Source organism: Colobus angolensis, unplaced genomic scaffold (assembly GCF_000951035.1).
Source record: "Colobus angolensis palliatus isolate OR3802 unplaced genomic scaffold, Cang.pa_1.0 Scaffold89, whole genome shotgun sequence".
Classification (NCBI taxonomy): domain Eukaryota; kingdom Metazoa; phylum Chordata; class Mammalia; order Primates; family Cercopithecidae; genus Colobus; species Colobus angolensis.
In genome coordinates this window covers 4,953,681-4,960,814 of record NW_012122820.1, presented here as the reverse complement: position 1 = coordinate 4,960,814, position 7,134 = coordinate 4,953,681, and positions in this window count along the sequence as shown.

Sequence of the window (7,134 nt, the reverse complement as noted above, 5' to 3'; positions counted from 1 at the left end):
CCAGGATGGTCTCGATCTCCTGACCTCGTGATCCGCCCATCTCGGCCTCCCAAAGTGCTGGGATTACAGGCTTGAGCCACCGCGCCCGGCCGTCTCACGATGTTTCTAAAATATCTTCACGACAGAGATTTGTACCAGCCACAGACCGTGGTATCGACCGCACCTACCTTTAGAGTGCCTTTCTGCCGCAGGGTACACCTCTCCTTCCACTTCTTTCAGGTCAACTATAAGCCAGTGCTCTCAGCGATAATCCTATAGGCTCCCAATTATTACTGTTTGTGAAGACCCATCTAACACCAGGGAGAGAGGAGAGGTATCTTCATCACTGGGGCGGAGGAGGGCAGTAGATGACACTTGCTTCGTACCCTCTACTCCTTTGCATAATTTCTTTTGGGCTCCGCGTATGTAGGGTTCGTAGTTATTTGCAGTGTTGGACTAAAAACGAACCCTAAACACCAAACAGTTCCTGATCTGTACCTCTGAAAAGTGAGACTGATGGCTTCTGCTTTTTCTGCTCTTCCTTTGAGCTCTGTACCAGCACGGGCTCACGGCTAGTGAGCACCTTCCCACCCGCAGTGCTTAGCGGCGATCTGGTGTTCCTGTGTGGGTCTCCCACTTTGAAGGCCTTTCCCGTATTCTCCAAACTGAACTTTCTGTCATCGCTATGCGAAACATCAAAATCTTGTTTATTTCCACCCTATACTCATTCATTAGAAATAGAAAGGATGGACCCAAGAGAACCGGCTTTAATATAAGTGAGTTGTATAAACGTGGGGAGGTCACCTAACCTGTGTTTGCAACGATTTCTCTTTAAAATGGGGAGCACCATGTCCTGGCCTACATTACCATCCAGCCTGAGGCTTTAGTGAGGTGCTGGGCATGGGAGCACTTTGCAAGGAGTTACACTAAGATAATGGACGATTTTTATTTGAAAACTGCAGCGATCCTTCCTTTCCTTCTGACATCCCCTTCATGCCCTCCTTACATTCCAGTCTACACTCTACCCACCTCGGCCTAATCTGACTTTACATATACCTGCCTGACTTTCTGGAATTTGTTTGTTCTTAGTGGGTCACCGTTTGCATTCTGCTAGGCACCATGTGGCTCCTCAATCTGTTGACATGTGCCCTTCAAGCACACGGAGGCACTCAACATGGGCACTTAGCAGACCATGTGGGCTGTGCACACACAACATCTGGTCTGGAAGTGGTGAATTGGTGAATTTAATTCTCCTATGCACCAGACTGAATAACCGAAATCCGGAAGAACTCAAGGGTGAAGGACTTTCCCAGGGTCTGTAGAGCACCAGTTTACTACTTTAGAGCAGAAAGTCTTCTTTCCCAGAGTTTCTGATGAACAGAATTCAGGACAACAACGTTCGGTGCTGATTTGAATGTGGTAGGTTTGGGTACAAGGGGCTGCAGGGGGATGATAAATCCTCCACGGCAAGAATCAGCCGTGGTAATTTCAGGTAATTTTCAGGCCAACTTGTTTCTCCCTCACTGAGCCACACTGGCTTGATAGCTGCTTCTTTGTACCCTGAAATATTTGAGCAGGCTGCAGTCATGGCCCCTTGCGTGTCCCTGCCTGCTTTCACCACTCGGAAAGAACTCAGGTCTTGCAGAGGCTGCCCCTGATTCCCACGATTACATGTGGGCCCTGTAGGAGGTGGAGGGGTGGGTCAGAGGCCCTGAGAGGGAAGAAGGTTGGGATCTTCTTTTCCCTGAAAACAGTCCCCAAAATTTCTGAGTGTTATGAAGAAGGTATTGCTGTAGAATTCTGGTTCATTCCAGCACACAGTGGGTTTACCTAGTTGGCCAAGGGGACTTTGTGGCCAACGGTTATGACCTCAACTGTCTGTCACTGAAGTATAGGTACAGGTCCTTCTGTCTCGATGAAACAATAGAAAGATGCTAATTTGGGAAAGAAAGAATAGAGAGTGTGCGGGTGTGTGAGCGTGTGCGCATGTTCTTTTATTAATTGATAATACATTAATCTTTTGGATTTTTAAAAATCAAACACACACACATACACACACACACACACACACACACACACGCTCCCGCTCTCTTTTATTAATTGATAAAGGCACCACTGCCCTCTACTGGCAACAATATCAGCTTTCCAGTGTTAGAAATGCCTGGATGGAGCCTTCATTGCTTCAGATAAAAAATTTTGAATACTTGTTGCAAATACTTTTTCAAACAATCTGCACATAAAGTGTATTTCATAGGTTTTAGACATTTATTCATCCATTCATTCAACAAGTACTAACTGAAATGAGTGGGATGTGTATGTCCCGGTCTCCAGAAGTTATTATCTATCTAAAAGGTGGACAGGAATGTTAATGTACTGAATACAGTTGATTTCACCATGTCCAGGGTTAATACCCAAGCTGCAAGCCCCCTGAACCACAGAGTACAGCTTCTGACCTACTGCTCTGCACCCTTGGTTGGGATGCTCAGAAACACAACTAGAGACCTCTTTCTCACTGTCAAGGAGCATCTGCCCTGGAATAACTTTCATGGAATCATAGGTCCAGAAGGTCAGACAAAATTCACATAAATCAGAGTGTGAGATTCCAAGGCCAGATGGGAAACCCACTCTCACAAGTCTTCAAGACTACTGTAATCTTTCAGGTTAGAGAAGCCCATTTCTTCCAGCTCTCGCCTCAGGCACACATCCTTCGGATTCTTGGAAACCGTGATGTAGCATTCCCCTTTGCCTAGCCTTCTTCATAGTGTTTTCAAGTTTGTTCATATTGGGGCTATTCCAGGCATTTTAAACAGGCATGATTCCATTCAAACCTTCTGATCCTGGGTTTTCTTCTTGTGCTATTCTTTAATCAAATTAGGCAAAGTACGAATCCTTTCTCCACCCCCAACATTGTTTTGGACAAGGTAATGCAATTCACATGGTTCAAAAATCAAAACAATAAAGAAGTTTAAAGTTAATGTCAATCTTCCATGTCAGCCATCTCTACCCTTTTCCCTCTTCCCTCTGCCACAGGTAATCGTTGTTAAAATGCCCCGTGTATTCTCTTGGTATTTCTTTAAGCAAATATGAACACATGTAAATAGACATTATGGTTGTTCTACCCCTTTAGGCAAACAGGAAGCATGCTATATACACCATTTTGAGCCTTTCCCCACCACATAGCAGTATACGTTGGATAATTTTCCATATCAATATATTTCATCATTCTTTTTATAGCTGTTAATATTCATCATTCTTGAGTTCATCATTCTTTTTATAGCTGTTAATGTTCCATCATGTGACAATATTGTGGCTTATTTAACCAGACTTCTATGAATAGAAAGTAGGTTTGTTTAGAATAAGTACTCTTGAGCTTATATTAGTAAAATATTTTTGCTCTCTCCTTCTCAGTTTTATCCACCTTCTAATACTGTTTAAAATAGCATTATGGGGCCAGGTGCAGTGGCTCACGCCTGTAATCCCAGCACTTTGGGAGATCAAGGAGGGAAAATTGCTTAAGCCCAGGAGTTTGACACCAGCCTGGGTAGTATAGTGGGGACCTGTCTCTACTAAAAAATTAGCTAAGTGTGGCCATGCCTGCCTGTAGTCCCAGCCATTCAGGAGCCTGAGATGGGAGGATCACTTGAGCCTGGGAAATGGAGGTTGCAGTGAGCCGAGATTGTAGCACGGTACTCCAGCCTGGGTGACAAAGCAAGACCCTATCTCAAAAAAAAAAAAAAAGAAAAAAAGAAAAGAAAAGGTATCTGTTTTTATTGACTGAAAAATAGAATAAATACCTGTTTGGAGAAGTCACTGCCCACAAGGAATTGCTTGGGTGGCATTAACCCCCATGCCTCACCTAGGATAATAAGCAATAACTGAAAGTTTGGCTAAGCTGTGGTTGGGAGAGGAGGCTTACAGTACAGCTGGATATAAAATGGCCCCTTCAGGTATTGAAGGCAGGCGTAAGAGCCCCTTAATAAGTGAAAGGAGAGCGTGGGTGGAAATAGTCCAGGTAATGAAGACACACACAGCCCATTGCATTACTAACATTTATTTGTTTACCCTAATTTATTAAGCAGCAAAAGAAGATAAAAAGATGATCAGACATAGCATCTGTTCTTAAGTAGCTTATAAGGTCTACTAGGGAAGGTAAGGCGATGCTTAGCTGTGAACATGCAGTTTGGATAAGGTGTTATGGGTCTACAGAAGGAGAAGAGGTCCCTACCAGGTGTGTTTTGTGGAGCAGGTGGCCTCTGTGGTCTTGCAGGATGGGAAAGCGCCAGATACGCAGGACTGTTGGGAACAGAAATGCCTTCTTCGGGTTCGCTCTTTCTCCAAACCAATGGTAAGAAGTCCCCATCCTTGCAGTGTGATGACTAATCACCTCCTCCCAAGAATATGGATATTAGAGGTGTTGGCTATAGGCAAAAGTGTATTCTGTAGGAAATCCAGGTGTTTTGATTGATGTTTTAATTGCCTAGAGCTAAAGGAAGAAGACAAGGTAAGCATTCAGTTTCTGAGTTAGACAGACTTAGATTTGAGTTGGTACTGCAACATCTTAGCTCAGTTCCTAGAGCACCTTGGCGTTGAAGACTCAAAAGCTCAACTGAGAATGTTCAGCCAGCTGTGGCCATGCCCTGGTAGAGGACTTAGAAGTCATAGGTAAGTGGTGTCAGGGAGACAAGGGGAGAGCCTGGATAGGCCTACACCTTCTGGTCATATCCACTTCTTCTGAGCTCCATGATTCCATTTCCCAAGACCTAGAAGAATGTCATGGTGCAAAAGGTTGCTCTAAGCTTAGTGACGTGGAAAACATCATAAAGCAAATGAAAGTGAGTGGCAATTGAGTAGGTTGGTGATCATCAGAAACTGGTGGTCAGGCTGTCAGGGATACTGGAGTCAAACTATGAGGAGAGTCCTGCCACCTTGGGCTTCATGCTAAATAGATGTGTTGACTAGTGGAGGCATGGTTTTCCATTATTTCAGTTTTTCCTTTTTGCTTTTCCTTTGAGGACAACGCAATGTAGACCTGTGATGGTTCGCTACCACCATGACCACAATGCATATTTCAATACCAAGGTCAGAACCATGCCAAGAGGAGCAAGAGTTCCTTCTTTGTTTTTAATTCATTATGAGTAAATTAGAGGCAGAGACATGGGATGGGGGTAATTAGTAAGGAAAGCAGAAATGCTTTTGCCTCCCTTTGCAAGAATAATGAGAGGAAAAAAAAAAAAAAAAAAACAAGACCACAATTTGTGAGATATTTGTTGCTTTGGAGAACAGCATGTCTGGGGGTGGGAGGGTGAGGGAACGTTTCACTGTTCTTTGAGATCTTTGCCTGGAAACAGGAAGTTTGTTTGGCCCACTTTACCTGCTCAGGCCATTTGCTATCTACCTCCAGGCACAATCTGCTGTTTGTCATATCACAGTCAGTTGCTGTGGAGACAGTGACGTGAGCACATCAGCCTTCTGGCTGTAGGAAAGGAACAGTCTGCTGAGAGGGGGCCCCAGGTACAAATAAATACATTCCAAAGCAACAGGTGAGCTTCAGAGAAGCCAGCTCTCTGGTTTCTACTGAAATGTTTCTAGCATTAAACAAACATTGGATGAAACACAAACATCTGTCTGGAAGCGAAGCCGGGAGCTCATGAATTCCAGGGCTGGCTGTGGCCCCTGCCTCTGATTTCCTGTGTGGGCCAAGACAATTGGCTGCTTCTCTCTGTGTCTTAGGTGAGCTGGCGCTCCTTCCTGGCTCCTACCCTTAACCCTGGCCACATGGTGGGATTAGGAGGGCAGATGCAATTGGAAAGTAGGAGGAAGTGTCTCATTCCACGGTGGCACCAGGCAGAAGTGGGCAGGAGAGATGTTTACCCTGCCAGGCCTCACCAAATCATCTTTCTCAGCAAACCACCATTTATTAACCCCTTCTCTTCTTCAGTCACTCGGCTACATTAATGCAGGAGAATGCTCAGATGACATGGTAGCTCTTAGGATGATCTACATCTTAAGGGCAAATCCAGTCATTGCTGGAGAACTGGGCAGGTGAAATCATTCATTGAACCTGTGCGTTTAGTTTCACCATGTTTTCACGTGTTTCTAGATAGCTAGGTTCAGCTAATGTACAACAGGACATGCCCTGTTAGCTTACCAACAGCTGGGATTAATGTGGAGATTCAGTGTTTCCTGCAAGCCCAAATCATTGATAGCCTATTCCAAATTTTCAACCCTCTTCTGCGTATATACAGCTTGATATACCAACATTAATATTTTGGTTTATGTTGAAAGCCAAATTTGCATCTAGCCTATGCTCACCTTTAATCCATTATCAAGCACTAGCATTGCTTTGCACATAATAGATGTTCAATAGTTACTTAATGACTCAATGAATTAATTAATGCTACAGTTCAGAAGCTGGTTGCAACACTGTTTGTACGCGTATGCCTGTCATCCTTCTAACATTTGAGAGCTAGGAGGGACCTTAGAATCCTCTGCTTTAGCACTTTATTCAACACAAGGTGAACCTGAGGCTCAGGGAGAAGGGGCTTGCCCCAAGCTACAGTGCAGTCAGGACAGGACTCCGAGACCACTCAGTTTGGTGCTTTTTCTTCATTCCTTTCTGCACCCTTCACCCCTCATACCCAACGCTTCCCTTTTCCTCATGCTCCAGTGGAGAGGCCAAGCCACATTCCTGAAATCATGAGGAGCTCTGTCAGGCGCCTCAGCCTGCACACAGACGGCTCTGCATTGTTTTTCCCTAGGAGCCAGATCCTACGAGGCTCTCCAAAGGGGCTGGAGGCCCACGGTGGCAGCTGGGCCCTTCCTTCCCTCAACACTACTCAACCTCGCTGGGACGATTTGGAGTCAGAAGTCCTGTGTGTGAGTTTCCACCCAGTGATGTAGCAGCTACAAAACCTTGGCCAAACCACTTCAGTTCTCTGGGTCTCAGTTTCCTTGTCTGTAAAAGAACAGTGATAAATCCTGCCTTGTATGTATTCTAGATGGTTGAGGATCAAGCAAGATAAGATGCATATGAAAACTTTAAGCTATGAAATGTAATACACCAAGGTATCGACAATATAACAATAATGATCATTTTCAGTAATTTCTTCCCTGGGAGGAGCGATATACACAGTCAACTGTGTCTCACGATGTTTC